General features: G+C 35.5%; 1 pseudogene; it reads right to left on the bottom strand.

Annotated features, from left to right (window-relative positions):
- Positions 1-16,415, bottom strand: part of LOC123615973 (peptidyl-prolyl cis-trans isomerase FKBP8-like) — a 59,341-nt pseudogene that overhangs the window by 27,968 nt on the left and 14,958 nt on the right.

Genomic DNA, 16,415 nt, shown 5'->3' with positions numbered 1-16,415 from the left:
AAAGATAGTAACAATGACTAACTCTTAGGTCTGCTGTGAGGTCTGAGTGAAATCACAGGTATCAGCTGCTTAACACAGTGCCGGGTATGGAGCAAGGACTCAATATACATTGTCTGTCAGATATCATCTAGGGCAGGCCCTGGATACAGCATTTTGTGGAAACACAGGAAAGCAAAAAAGGTTTTGACCCCGTGGAGCTTAGACCCCATGGAGCTCTGCCCCACCCTCCCAGCATCCCCTGTCTGTGAGCAGACACCAGAAAAGCAACAGGTCACTTTAAAATGTAGTTAACGTTTACATACCTGGAATTTCCAAACAAATTTTTATCAACAACAATAAAGCCCATTACCTAAATCCTCGTGTATATAGGGGTATTTACTTATTTCCTTAGAATTCTCACAGTTCAACGAGGGAGAAATACAAAGGAGAAAATGTATAATTCATGGATTTTTTCCCCTTTAATTATAACACACTGAATAAATAAGTGGGGGTATTTTAGAAAGATTATCTTTTAAAAACATTTCATGGTAGTTCAAAAAAGGAATATAAATCTTGGAATAAGTCTCCACATCTTCCCCAGGAACTCTTTGTTGAGTTTACTTTGTCAGCGCTATGAAACAGAGAGTGAAGTCAAGGACATCAAGAAAGATTTGGTGAAGACAAGTAACGTGATATCACTTATAAGTGGAATCTAAAAAAATGACACAAACAAACTTATAAAATGGAAGTAAACTTTCTGACATAGAAAACAAACTAATGGTTACCAAAGGGGAAAAGAGGGGAATGAATTAGGAGTTTGGGATTAACAGATACACACTACTATATATAAAATAGATAAATAACAAGGTCCTATTGTAGAGCACAGGGAACTATATTTAATGTCTTGTAGTAACCTATAATGGAAAAGAATCGGAAAAAAAAAGTATATATATAACTGAATCACTTTGCTATTCACCCGAAACTACAACATTGTAAATCAACTATACTTCAATTAAAAAATAAAATAAGAAAAAAATTTAAGTAAAACAATAAATTTAAAAAAGCCAAAAAAGAGGAATAATTTCGTGAAATTTGTTAGGTGCCAGTAACTATTAATGGCTCTATTCTGAGAAATTAAAAAGAAAACCCAAACAAAACCAAAACAAAAATCCTCAATTTTAATTTTAGAATTGAAAAAAAAAAAGGTAGACTGCAGCCTGAACTGTAAAATAAGTTAAAAAAAGTTAAAATAATTTCAAAATGGCCCCCTTGAGTATTTCAGAAAATAAGACTCGAGATGTTTTTCAAAAGTTAAATTTTGGGAAATGGCTTAGTATGATAAAAGCAGGTTTTCTCCTTAAGATATGCCATTCAGAATTGATTACCTTCCTTCACAGGATGCAACAATAGATATGATTGACAAGCATGCCAAAGGCTTCACTCTTCTAGCTGATTATCAACTGTTCCTTCCGGGGGCCGATTTCAATGAGTTGTTATAGTTTGAGGTGCTGTCACAGACTCACTGGAAGGAACTAGAAATGTTATAGCTCCTTGTGTCTGCAGGTCCATCAGGATTCCAGGTCTGAATATTATGTCTAACTTAATAGTATAATTTTTAGAAGTTTTTGGAACTATCTGAGAAATGGAGTAGTTACTTCAATTAAATCTTTATAAGAGCGCTGTAGAACATCAGAACAGTGCTGTCTCTATTCAGTCTCATTTAACTTCTTGTGATTCTGAATAGATATTCACTATTGCGGATAGTGAACTGAGTATTTGGCTGGCATGTACAATTCAAATGTAATACATTATTTATATGCTAATACTTCTTTGAGCAGAAATTGAGTAAATACCCCTTGTGGCATGAGGGGATAAATCTAACTCTTATATACCTATATTCTGCTGAAGAGAAATTGTGAACATTCATAAATTTAAAGTTAATCAATCCTTCCTAGGACAAACCAGTCAATAAAAATCACAAACTAGCATGTTTAATCTGCACAGAAATGTGTTATCTTTCTAAGACTAACATATATAAATTACTTAACATGGTGTCTGGCACATGGCAGACACTCAATGAAGCTTAACTATTATTGTCATTTAGAAGTAGTATTTAATCTTGAGTTATAAAGATTTTATTAAATTTTCTCTTACGTACAATGGAGTACAGAGGTGGGCTCTTCAGGGCTGGCATATTGACTCCTTCATGTTATCAATATATTGGAATACTTCTATTTTTTACTTTGCTATTCTTAGTAGAAGCTTACATCTTCAGCACCTCATGCTCACAGTATGGCTGCCATGATCCCACCTATCACATACAAGGAGAGGAAGGAAAAAGTTGGTTGTGCAAAATGGTGAAGGCCAGTTGAACCCATGCTATTTGAAAGAAACTCTTCCAGAGTTCCCATCAATAACTTCTGCTCAAATATTGTTGTCCTGATTGCAATCACATGCCTTCCCCTTTCAGGTGAGATGGGAAATGTATTTTAACTGGATGCATTGTCAAACCTAAAAAAAATAAAAAATTCTGCTATTAAGAAAGAAGGGAAATTTGGATTTGGATAGGCAATTATATGACTATAATTATTGGGAGGTCCACAGATAAATCAGTCCTTTCTCAGCGGTTTACTTCTCTCAATGACGTTATAGTTCCCTTTTAGTAATGCATTGGAGCCAGCTTGTAAGAGCCAAATAAATTTTCAAGAATTTTGCCAGCTGGTCATTAAACAGCCATTATTAAAAATTAAATAATATAAATAGAGTTAAATAAATTATACTAGAAGCCGTAAAGCTAATAAATGCTTAAAAGAGATAAATTTCTAATTATTTTACCGTCATTTACTGCCATCCATGCCCTTGAGGTTATGTACATCTATTGTATCTGTATGGTGATGAGTGTTGTTCTGAGACCCATTTTCCAGTGTGGTGAGGGTATAATTCCCCATGCCACTAACAATCCTTTGACACCAGCAGGGTGTCCTAAAATTCAATTCAATTCTATTTATCTGGAGATAGTATCAGGTTCCACAAGTTAAGGGCTCAGTCCTATAAGACAGCTTCCTCTCCAGCCCCCCACTTCAGACGCCAGCCTCAAGCCCAGGTTATTACCTGTGCTTCTGACCAATTGGCTATAAATCAGAGGTTCCCACAACTCCCTCCTTAGGTTTGATTAATTTGCTAGAGAGGCTCACAAAACTTACTATATTACCAGTTGATTATAAAATGATGTAATTTAGGAACAGCAGATGTAAGAGATGCAGGTGGCTAGGCAACGGGAGTGGTCCTGGAACTTCCCTGCCCTCTCCAGGCACACCATGCTTCTTGAATCTCCACATGTTCACCAACCCAGAAGTTTTCTGAACCCATTCCTTTTGGGTTTTTGTGGCAGTATCATTATATATAGTCCTAATTAATTAAATCATTGGCCATGGGTGATTGAGTCAGCCTCTAGGCCCTCTCCCCTCTCCAGAGGTAGAAGTGGGTGGGGAGTGAGGGGGCAGAAGTGAAAGTTCTAACCCTCTAATCACAGGGTTGGTTCTTCTGTCAACCAGCCCCCATCTCTAGGCAGGTCTAGAAGTCACCTTATTAACATAACGAGAGACACCTTTATTTCTCTCTTCCTGAAATCTCAAGGGTTTTAGAAGCTCTGTGCCAGAAACAGAAGACAAAGACCAAATGTGTATTTCTTTTATACGTCACAGTATCACAGGTGAAAATAATATATCATGGAAGCTATATAATGATGAGCTGCTCTGCCTCTCTTCCCAATTCTGTATTTTGTGATGTCCCATTTAACACTGGTCATGGAGAGAATATTTACACCATGGAAGTTGACAAATACTAAAATGTGGGCCTTTTTTCCTGGAAAGTAGGTTGTAAACATTTACCAGCACACTTCTGTCTTATATTAAAATCTTTTTAATAGTTTGCTATATTAACACTGGCCTGTATTGAGATCGGGGTAGGGACAAATTCAGTATGTTTCACTAAAATTAAAATCACATGCAGAAAGTTAACCAGTGAACACATTAGAAGAGGGAGGGAATTGTTCTTCCTCAGTTCACGCCTTGCAACAACTCTCATGGGACCACCAGTGACACCAGCCAGATATTTCAGCTCTGAGCTAGAGAAATAAACTTTTTTTGACTAATCTTTTGGAGAGATAGGCAAGGAAAGAGACAGTTCCATGTTGTCCCCAAAGACTCAGAAGTTTGTTATGTCCCTTTGAGCTTGTCACACTCATCAAAAAAGAAAAAGGTACTTAAAAAAAAAATTCTGCCTCACCGGTTGTCACTCTTTGGAGGTAAGAAGATGAGACATTTTGGGGAGAATAAAGACACAACATTAAGCAGAAAATAAAGGCAATGTTGTGGGAATCAGTTTAAAAAGTGATTTATAATTCCTTTTCTGTATCTAGTATTTCAGTGAGCTTATTAAATTAAAGCTAATTATATCTTTTCACCTTAAGTGGTTTTTCTTTTGTTGTCTGCAATTGTGTGTAAACCTCCTGCCACACTCTCTGGAGTCTGAGACGGTGCTGAGAGATCAGTAGGGGAAGGGAGTTTGACAGCATCCTCTTTTGGCAAAGCTGTAGGGGAGCCCACCTTCTTCATTGCTGAAAGGAGTACGAATTAGTATGACCTTTACAAAGGACAATTGGATAAATTTATCAAATTTGCACATGCATAGAGCCTTTGACCCAGCAATTCTATTTCTGTAATATATTCTACAGATATGCTTGCATATATGCTAAATGCTATAGGTTCAAATTTATTCATTGTAACATTTTTGCATAATAGCAAAGATTTTAGTTGGTTAGACTCAACTCAAAAATCTTTCAACAGGGAATGGCTAAATAAATTATGGCTTATTTTTATAGTGGAGAGCTATGTATCTGTTAAAAAAAATCCGAGGAACTATATAGCAGAAAAAAATGTTTCAGAACAGTATGTATAGTATACTTTCTGTGTAAAATAAGGAAAAATAAAAATCTATATTTGTATCTTGCTGAATATGCATAACCCTGGAAAGATCTATAGAATCTGAGAATAGAGATTTCTCTGTGGAGGGAAGGAGGTTCTGGCTAGATGAGGAACCAGGTTGGAAGGAAAGAAACATTTTTTTAAACTTTTAATCTTTTATAGTTATTCAATTTTTTTGAGCCATAAGAACATAACTAATTAAGCATTTTTAAAATCTTAAATCCATACACATGGCTTGCAATGCTTAAACAGAAAGAAACTTGCCCTCCATCAGCGGAGATATTATTTGACCTGATTTGATAACAATTCTAGCTGTGAGATGAAAGGACCACATGTGGAGAAGTGAGGACTTAAGGGATTCAACAGAGGAGAGTGAGGCACTGAGCAACTAGCAAGAGCAGGGTACCAGAACCAGTGCTAGGTCGGGTCGAAGGGGTAAAGGGGGCGGGGCCATCATGAAGCTAACGCAGGGACAACTGTAGAAAGCAGCTCATGCCAGAAACAGGGGGGCAATAGCAAAAATAAGTCACATCCCCACCTTTCTATCCTCCCACTCATAATCTCCTGCTAGTGCCAAATAGAAACCAGGGAACAAGGGAGCCTGGGGCGCACTCTTCTTAGTGCTCATCTTCCTGGGGACAAAGGATGGCAGAGAAGGGTAGAGAATAAATCCAGGCAACAAAGGTAAATTGACCAGTACAGGATATTAGGATGACAATTTGCTTCGTGGATGTGTGTGTAAATCCATCCGTGTGTGTTATATAAATGAGCTAAGATGGCCCCTGTATATTGCCTCTTAACGTTGTTTGCCTCTTCACAGCAGGCAAGGATCGTTAGCTCAAATCTTGCCAGCACCCAACTCCAGTTCTTACACATCCAATTGCTTTAAATATGGCACAAGGAAGCATATTTACAGCTATTTAGAGACTGGCTGTCTTGTACACCCTTGTAAGACTGCATTTATCTATCTGCTAGTTATAGATAAGACAAACCCTGGGGCTATAGAAGAACAAAAACACTAGTTGCCCCTTGGAACCCTCTGACCCACTTTGGGGCTAAGTGACATCATCGAGACACGGAAGTCTCTGATCCCATTATTCCTAGGGTTACCTAGCCCTCTTCCCTTCTGAGTGATAGCCCCACCCTGTTGTCTCTGGAAGGACCTCCCCGTCGTGCACCCTGTCAAAGGACCACTTAACACTGCCACCCCCGGTTATGATCGGTCCCGAAACCCTCTGACTCATCACAGAGTGTGCACACCTGGACAACTACTTAATGCAGTAAATATAAGTGAGTAGCTGGTATTCAGATAATCTTCCATACATTTTTCTATTTAGTTCTTAAAATAACTCTGTAGATGAAGTTCTACTGTCCCCACTCAAAAGTTAAATGTTTTGTCCAAGGTCTGAAGGCCATGGTGAAGCCAGGATACCAACTTAGGCAAACTTCTGACTTTAAATCTTAATTTTTACTCTGTACTGTACATATGATTCTTTTTTAATCCCCTGAACGCCCTCATTTTTCTTATTCCTCCATTTTTGCCTAGTGCACAATATTTATTATTTATCATTTTTTCCTCTTTCAAGGAAGACAATAAGATGATATGCTCAGAGGTCCGCCTAATGCCCAGAGTTCAGCAGATTCACAAAAAAAGCAGCTCTCTGAATCTTGTTTCTAGCCATGCGATATAACTATATTTTTTCAACTTTTCACCTCTTTTAAAATTATTTATTATTTTTATTGAAGTTTAATTAAAATTTTTTCTACTCTAAAACCCCTTAGATATGTTGTGTAAAATATAATAAACTTGTTTTTCAGTGCAAAGCTTGGCTCATAAAACAGAGAAGAACAAGACTAGGGAATAAGAAAGAAAGTAGGATGCCATTAACACTTGAGAACATCCCTGCTGTGTGTATCTTCCAATCTCTATGTCTCACAGCTTTGGCTTTTTGCAGCTATGCACAGGACAGAAAATTAAGTCTTAGGGCACTCAAAACAGGGATTTGGAACTGAGGCCCATATAAACCTGACAGCCATGAAAAGATTACATTCTCATTACATGATCGACTTGTAAAATGTACTTACCAGCAAAGAGAAATGATAAAGAAATTCATCAGTCTTATTCATCTAGGTAGAAGCAATGTGGGAGATTAGGATTCATTTTTCACTTGCCTGCATGGTCCAGGGAACTCGAACTAGATGAGAAACTGTATGTTGTTCCATATTGGTAGCAACCCAGACAGCTGGTAGAAGTAAAAGCAAATACTCTCAGGAGAGATGCTCAGTTATCAGAGATCTCATTGAATTCCCACTTATAAAGCCTAGTCATTCATGAGTCCACAATCAGAAATTACAAAACATATAAGGAATAAGGTCACAATGAACAAGAGCCAGTAAAACACAGATAAAGTCAAGCTTGATCCCCAAGTGCCTTGGTTATTCAAATTACTGGATGTAGAATTATACATACACACACATACACAATTATTGGATAGAAAATAATACAATGTGTTTAAGATTTCCAGAAAATGAGCGTGCCATCCAACTCTTGATTTGTTGCCAAATAGATATAGAGGAGATTTTTGTCATTTACTCTTCTGGTGACTAACTGGAATGTGCCTTCTTTTTAGTGCCATAGTGAGGGACAAAAATGAAAAATGTTAAAACAAAGGGAAGCCTTTGAAACTGAAAATTATGATACTAACCCTCAGAGATAATTTTAACACAAGAAATAGGAAACTTCTGCCTAGTCTCTTGGCTTGCCTGGCCTCATTTTTTTTTTTTTTTTTCTGTCTGTAAAATAAAAATTTCGGATCATACAGTGGGTAAGGGAGAAAATGCTTTTTCTCCTCTCTTGCTTTCCTTGGCAGTCTTATAAAAGAAGCTACTGCTACTTCTGAGAATTCTGCTGGTTTTCATGGTGGTAAAGTTAACAAGTTCCCAAATAAAAATAGACAAATCCAGCTCTATCATGCTAATAGGAAATGATCTCCAAGATACATTGTTAAGTGAAAAAAAAACCTCAAGATCCAGAAAGTGTGTAAATGCCCCATTTGTGTAAAAAAAAAAATCTGCATAGAATATTCATACAGGAATATGTAAAAACGTATAATTGTCTGAAGGAAAATGCAAGTGAGTTTGGGGGATCTGGAGATGGAGTATAACATACATGAATGTATTATTTCAACTTTATAAACCTGGTTATTGAAAAATAAACATATTCCTTCATTAGCCAGGATACCACATTTAGTTATTGATTACACATTATTTATCATACATTTAAGCAATATCTAGCATGTAGAGTGCATAATGTAGCAAGCGTATGTTTGTTTAGGTTTGACTCCTGGTTCCATGATTCTTTAGCTTTATGAGTTTGGGCAAGTTCTTTTATCTCTCCATGCCTTGGTTTCCCCTTCCATTTATTTATTGAGCATTTCCCAATACTCAAGACATAGTGTTGGGAAGTGTATCCTCTGGACATGAAAATAAAACACGCACTTTGTTTATAACATCATACTGATACTTCCTTTGAAGTTGCAAGTGATTGAAATCTTTCAGTACTATGAGGTAACAGAGACTTGGCTTCCAGAGAATTCTTATTTAGTCTATTACAGTAAGAAATATGACAAATTACCAAATAGACCAAAATACCAGACTTCACTGATCACCACAATTTCTTCCTGGAAGACTGATTGACATTTGAAGCCAAATTCTAACAGAATGTGCAGCTTGCAAAGCACATCTTCTGAACACAGGGAGTGGAGTGATTTTTAAGCACATGACTACCTCTCCTTGGTGGAGAATATACTGCGACTTTCCATAACTAGTCGCCAGATTTGGAGACCAATGGGTCAGATTTAATTGTAGGCTTTTTAATTGTTGTTGTTGTTTTACGATTAGGCTTTAGTTAAAAATTGTTACTTGGCTTTAGTTAAACAATTGTTAATTATTTGTTAATTATATTTATTTTGCCCTAGATTAGGCATGCCAATATCCTCAGATATTTCCTATCATTACTCTGAAGATCTAGGTAGGTTTTTCAATAATCTTGACATTTTTTAGATATCTGCACCCATTTACTATGGCTGCATGCCAAATTCCCATTATTAAGTGGCTTAAAACAATACAAATGTATTATCTCACAGTTTCTTTGCTATAGAAGCTTAGGTAGAGGTGAGCAGGGACTTCTGCTCAGATTTTCACTGGGTTGACATCAAACTGTCTGTTGGAGCTGCCATCTCATCTGAGGCTCAGAGGGATCCTCTTCCAAGTTCCCTGGTTGTTGGCAGAATGCATTTCCTCGTGATTGTGAGACTGAGGTCCTCAGTTCCTTAAGGCTGCCCACCATTCCCTGCCATGTGGCTCTCCCCACAAGATGGCAGTTTGTTTCTTCAAAGCCAGCAAGAAAGCATCTGTTGCTGCTTGGAATAGCTCTCCCCAGCTGTCACAATGGAGTCTTGCAGAACTTAATCCAAACAAAGGACTGGCTACCCTTCATATGGCCCACACAAACAGAGTGGACACCATACTGGGCTATACATCAGGGGATGGAAGTCTTGGGAGCCAGCTCAGAATTCTGCCTGCCACACTATTTACTGGTTACTATAAGGGTGAGAGGTGAGGAAGGCTGTATTTCAGTTGGGTTGTAGATGCACTGAAGCATAATATGAATGTAAATTCTGGTGTGTTATCGGTTTTTCACCCCCAAGTTTTCCCTACTGCAATTTGATCTTTCCACAGTGGGAAAACATGTCTTTAAATTTGGATTTGTTGAATTAGAATTAAGAGATGCTATGAATTTACATAGGAGATACAATACTGCTGAAGGGTCCTAGTATACTATTTTTCAGGGTAAAAAAATAGCTGGTTATCTATAGAAATTCCTTTTATCGGGGTTCAGATTAACAAATTATGGTAATTGTGAGTGAGAAATAGTAACAGTTGCCAGCTGACTGTCCATTATCTCAGGGGCCCTACACTCATTATTTCCTCCAATATTTCCTATGAGGAAATTGAAGCTCAATTAATGTTAATAATACATAAATATTAAAATGTTAAAAATTAATTAATGTTGATTTATTGTTCAATACCCACAGCTAATAAGTCTCAGAGCTAGGGTTTCAAATCTAGCCCCATTCAAGTTCAAAGACTATATACCCTCATTTCTACACTGTTACCAAAACTAACAGCCTGCAAAATTCCCACTTAGCTTGTCCACAAACATTTATTGAGGGCCAGCTCTGTGCAGACATGGTGTGAATCAAAGGAAATTCAGTGGGAACAAGAATTAACACGGTCTCCATCCTCCAGAACAAGAACTCAAGCTTCCACTACAGCCTGAGATCATACATTTTCTTTACAGCAAATAAAGAGCTTCTTATGTTATTAGTAATTATTAATACTAATTAGTAATGTTAGTAATTCTGTTCTATACTGAATACAGTAAGTGTGCTTGGGTTTCTGATACAGTGAATCTAAATAAACTGTTTCTAACTATAATAGAAAACTATAAAAATTTTCTTGCAATTTCTATTTTAAAAGGAGTTCATAAATTCTGTGTGTGTATGCATGTGCACTTTGCCTTGAGAAAAAATAACCTGTTAGTGAAAAATTAGCATTAACCATCAAAAAAATTTTAAAACTATGGCTTAATGTTTGACTTATAAGCTTGCATTGTTCTCACATAGCATGTATCTTTGAACTGAGCAGTGTTAACCAGTTACCTGACTGAGCATGTGCTCTGGGCATGAACAAAGAGGGGCGCTAAACACACAAACCAATGAATAGACTGATAAATACGGGAGAGTGCGAGCAAGAGAGAGACGGGGAGAAACAGATTGAGATTGAGGTTGACTTAGCTTCAAAGAATTGATTCAGAATTTTGAAAACAAATCTAGAAAAAAAAAGATTTACTATCTATGTACAGGTACATTTTATTTAACTGTATATGTACACACATAAAGGAGAAAATCAAGTGTACCATAATGTTTTCAGTGATTTGGAGTCTCTAAAAACCCTAATACAGTCGGTCTTATTTTGGATCAACTATTTAACACCTTCATTTCCCTTTTTGTAGACTACCATGAAGACAGAAGGACTTTTGAAGTGAACTGGTGCATCCCCTTTGTACAGCACAGAAATAAAAATGTTTAACTATAAATTCTTTGGTGAATTACAGAGAAACAACTATTGCCACCTAGTGGTGGCAATGCAAACTGCAATAGGGTTTCATTTTCTTAACAGGCCTCTGCAACTTTTACAGCACATTGCAGTACAGAAAAATGGTATCAGTTTAATATGCAAATGACATTAAAACAAAAAAATTGGTAATGATAAATATGAAAACATAATTAATATCAGCAATGCACTTTTATATAATTATCGAACTTGTTAAAACTTTATGCCTCATTTTAATACCTGATGCTAAACAGTTCTGATAAACATTTCCATGGTGCTACTTCTATTATAACAAAAGCATAATATAACATGAGAAAATTATTTTTATGGCTTTAAATAGGTTTTTAAATTACATTGGAAAAATCTACTATATATGCTTTGAGTTTACTACACTTTGAGTTTACTATGAAATAAAATCTGAATACTTGATAGTGGCTTTGTAATTATTTTTTGTTTATGTGTTTAAATATTCCATCAATTTTACTTTCTCTTGGGAATTGTATTTAATTAAAAAAATTTTTTGAGGTGTAGTTGGTTTACAATGTTGTGTTAATTATGTGTACAGCATAGTGATTCAGTTATATGTATGTATATATATATTCCTTTTCATATTCTTTTTCAGTTTAGGCTATTACAAGGTATTGGCTATAGTTTGGGAATTATATTTAAAAAGTTTAGTTAAAACTGATGTTTATTGGATAATTGAAGATGAGTTATCACAATGTCAAAGTTAGGTAATCAGTCAGTATAACGGTTTAATGGGGATGTGAGAATCATTAATATTCAGGAGATGCCCTCTAGAGAGACAGCACAGATAGTCACCTACCTAGTGGAATACGTAGGTTTCTCAAATTATTGCTCTGTCATATTGCCAAATTCCACTGTGTAAGAATGTCAAGTCATTGTTTTCCCAGTTACAGTGAAAGTTACTCTTTAAGATGACTGACTATATTATGTTTCTGTTCACCTTACTGACATCAGTGATCTTGGAAAATCTTGATTCAGAGAAGTATTATAAATATTCAGAGAAGAAAGCTAGTCCTGGCTGTGGGGCCCTGAGGGCAGGGCCAGGTGCGGCAGGAAGCACCCAGGGTGAGGCTGCTCCTTCTCTCCTGCCGAACTCCGAGGGGAAACCAAGTGAAGGGGGGAAATTTGAGAGATCATTTACCTCCTATGCTATGTTGATGGTCCAAGACTAGGATTTAGAGTCAAAAGACCTCCATGTTTTGGTTCTATAACCATAACTGGGTTTTCAATTAATCTTATAATATAAGCCTTGGTTTATTTATTTATAAAGTGGATATATTGAAAGCATGCACAACTGATAGCTCACATAATAGCCAAGCCTTCCTATTAGTCCTTGTAAGTTAGTCTATAATTAGACTATATGTTGCTATAATTAGTCTTAGCTAGTTATGTCCCACTGGCTTAGGTGGAGCAATACAGGAGAATTACATGGTTGGAAAGAGAGATTTTAATTTTTTTAAAAGGTATAAACTTGAGTGTATTTAAACACAAATGCTCACAAGATGAAGACATTGACATTTACCTCCCATAAGTCAACACTGATTTCTGAGGATAATTTATCTGATACAGAGCAAGCTGGAAAGGTTTTCCAATTTATTGTTTTATCTTTTAAGCCAAGACTATGTCTGTAGGAGAGGCCATTAGTGTTCATCAAATACCCATTTTCTCCTCAATGTTTCCCACCTGCTCTTTCTGTGGGGTGGGTCCCTGTGACCAGTTCTTTAGTGAATGGACTGTAAGAAGTGACATATTCTTCCAGACAAAGAAAATTAACAGCCAGTGTGGCTCCAACATTTTTCTCCTCCCTGTCACAGGGACTTTGTGTTCCCAATGGTATAATAAGGCTAACAGCATACCATATCATCCTCTCATATCATATATTCTATATAATTCATAATTATATCTTATATAGATATACTATATATAAAATATAATATAATATCCATAATAAGGAGAAAGACTACCTGATTATTATGAACCATGATTGTGACATAAAAGAGAAATTTTTACTATAAGTCATCAGGATGTTAAATTTTTTTGGCAATTAGTGTTAATAACTCTGACTAGTACAGTATTTTAGGGTCAGAACAAAAAATTCAGCAAATATTTCACAGTCTCTTGTCTGTTCCCGATGAATGGAAGGCATATTTTAAAAATGGAAAAGACAACTTTTATCAGAATAAATAAATGTGTAGGAGAGATCTCATCCTTGATTAGAGAAAATTAAAACCTAATGATGCCAATTGATCAAAAGGTATTTGAAGCATTTGCTCAGGAAGTCATAAGCTTTCCATATCTGAAAGACACTGGGGTTTAAAAACTCATTTTTTTCATAAGTAATTTATAGTTTTTTCCTCTCCGGGTTGGCAAATATGAGGGTGATCTGGTGGACTGACCACCCAGGACTCTGCCAACTGGTCTGGGTTGGGTATCTGGACTGCTTAGCAAAAGGGACACTGTCATCAAGACTTTGAGTTCTTTGGCATCTATGGTCAGAATCTTTGACTTCATTTCTGATTTGGTTCCCTTCCCTGCTCTAACAAATTATCACAGACTGGGGGGCTTAAACAACAACATTTATTTCTCGCAGTTCTGGAGGCTGGGAAGTCCAAGATCAAGATACCTGCAGACTGGGTTCTGGATGAAGTCTTTCTTCCTGTCTTTTTCTCACTGCATCTGCACATGGCAGAGACAGAGAAGGAGTGAGTTCTCTGGCCAGTTCTCACAAAGGCAGTACTCACATCATGGGGGCTCCACCCTGGCCTCATCTAAACCTAATTCCCATCCAAAGGCTCACCTCCTAATGCCATCATACCGGGGATTAGGATTTCAACATACAAATTTTGGGGGAACACAAACATTCAGTCCATAACACAAGTTAAATTGGATTTGTTTTTCCCTTTATGTTCTCTCTGCCAGGTTCTTATTATCTATTTGGCTCTAGTTATATTTTGGTAATTTTTGATAATTTTTACTCTATATGGCAACGTTGTTAATTGTATTTGGGCACCTGAACACCACAATTTCTCATTTCAGATTGAGAAGCACCTACTTTTCTGTTGGCAATTGTGGGAGAGTGATGTTTATGTTTTTTTCTCTGTATGTATATATGTATGTTCCTAGGAATATATGCATATAAGATACCTCTACCTCCATATCCTATATTCAACAGTTTTCTTCAAAACAGACTGAATTTCGGCAATTTTCAGTATCTTTGGATGTTGTTTCTCTCTTTTTCTCTAGTAAGAGTTATAGTAATAGATTTCTTAGAAATAAATTACCTTTGCACTCCTAGAATGAATGTAATGTGTATTATTTTTAATAAGCTAATGCATTATGTGATACATTTGACTTAGTATTTAAGATTGGTCTGTACTTTTCCACTTTTAGTACTATTTTTGGGGGAGGGTGTTTGAAACAAATGTCCCAATGGCCTTTAGCAAAGATTCTAAAAGTTTTCATCCCTTTTCTGTTGTGGAAACAAATTTTAATAATATTAAAGTTGTAACTAAATTAATCTCATTCTTTCCTCAGATGTATTAATATTGCTTAAAGCTATAAATTTTCCTCCTAACATTGTTTTAGCCTTTTGACACAGATTCTAATATTTTTATTAGAATTTAAAATTATTTTAATATTTTTAAATTTTAAAATTATCTATTTTTTCTCCATATAGTTTTCTGCCATATATAAATAGATGCTAGGTAGATAGATAGAAAGATTTGTCAATAGATAGATAGATAGGTAGATAGATATTAAAGAGAAATTCCTGCATTTTTAAGTGCTGTGAAACATTGCTCAATGGAATAGAAGTTAGAAACCCTAATCACACATTTGTCTACCTACAGGTATGGGCAGAAAATTATTTCTGAAAAAAATAAAACTTGGCTTTCTTTTATTGAGGAGTATGTCCTAATTATTTCTGATGTTATTGACATAACTCAAAGCTTCCAATGCTGTTTATTAACCTCAAAATATATAAATATAAAAATTAATACATGAACCACATTAAGTTCACACAAGGATAATCAAAGTAACAACTCAAGAGAGATTTATAGGGATGTTGTCGATTTTAAAGTTTACCATATCACATGGCAGTTGCTTTATGGTTAGCTATAGGAAAGTTTCTTCCAGGTATTAGTAACTGGAGAACCTGCATTTTTCTTTCTGAGCAACTGATGTATTTTTGCTGTGGACATTGCTATATATTTAAAATAATCTTGCTTTCCTCTTTATTCTAACCCCTTTTCTAAGAAATGTTAGCGTTAAATTTTAAAACATACCCAGGAATTGTGCAAAGCATCAAAGTATTATTTTGATTCATCTTATTTCTTGATTTCAGTTTCTTTTACTCTCTGTTTTAGCTTTTAAATGAGACAACACTAATTTGATTCAAAGTGCCATATATTCTACTACTCAAACTAGTTTAATCAAAGAGTAGAATTTATTGTAAGATACTATTTTTTATGGAACCCAAATAAGAAACTCACAGTCCACATGATGGTACATGGTCAATATGAACAATGGAAAAGGGAATCATCAGAATTAAAGCAATTAAAAGTACTCATTGTTATTCAGTAGATGCATAGAACTGTTGATTTAATTTAGAGCTTGTCAAATATGCATGTTTTAAAAATCTTTAAAAACAGAATTGAGGACATTCATCAATCTAATAGAATAGAGGGAAAAGGAAAAAAAATGATTAGAAAAGAAAAAGCACTGTTAACAGTACATGATAAGATGATAGTAATACATCTACCATGAGGAACTACAATAAATACAAAGAGAAGAAATCACAGGTAAAAGACAAAGTTTCAGTTTATAAATTCAGCTATATACCTGTTTAAAAGTGACATAGTAATAACAGTGTTCAGAAAGAAAATTATCAAACAAAACAGATTTTAAGTTAATATATTATTATGGAGAACAGGGCATAACATGACAAAAGGAAGACACTGTGACTTAGGTAATATATAATCCCCCAAACACATATTAATATATATAAAAAGCAAACAAATAAGTAGAAACTTATAGATATGCAACCATAGAGAAAGATTTGTAATTCCACTTAATGTAATTTAAAAAAATTTGTTGCTCAAGCAAACAAAAATTAGCATAAATATAGAGGATTAAAAAAAATTTATAAACTTGATGTAAAAGCCATACATGGAATGTGCATAAAACAATTAGACATGTTCTTTTCAAGCACAGGAAAACTTTTTAAAAATGAACATGCTTTGGCCACAA

The sequence above is a fragment of the Camelus bactrianus genome, chromosome 1 (genome assembly GCF_048773025.1).
Source record: "Camelus bactrianus isolate YW-2024 breed Bactrian camel chromosome 1, ASM4877302v1, whole genome shotgun sequence".
NCBI classification, from domain to species: Eukaryota; Metazoa; Chordata; class Mammalia; order Artiodactyla; family Camelidae; genus Camelus; species Camelus bactrianus.
The sequence above is the reverse complement of the archived record's forward strand: the minus strand, read 5'-3'. Positions and strand labels throughout refer to the sequence as shown.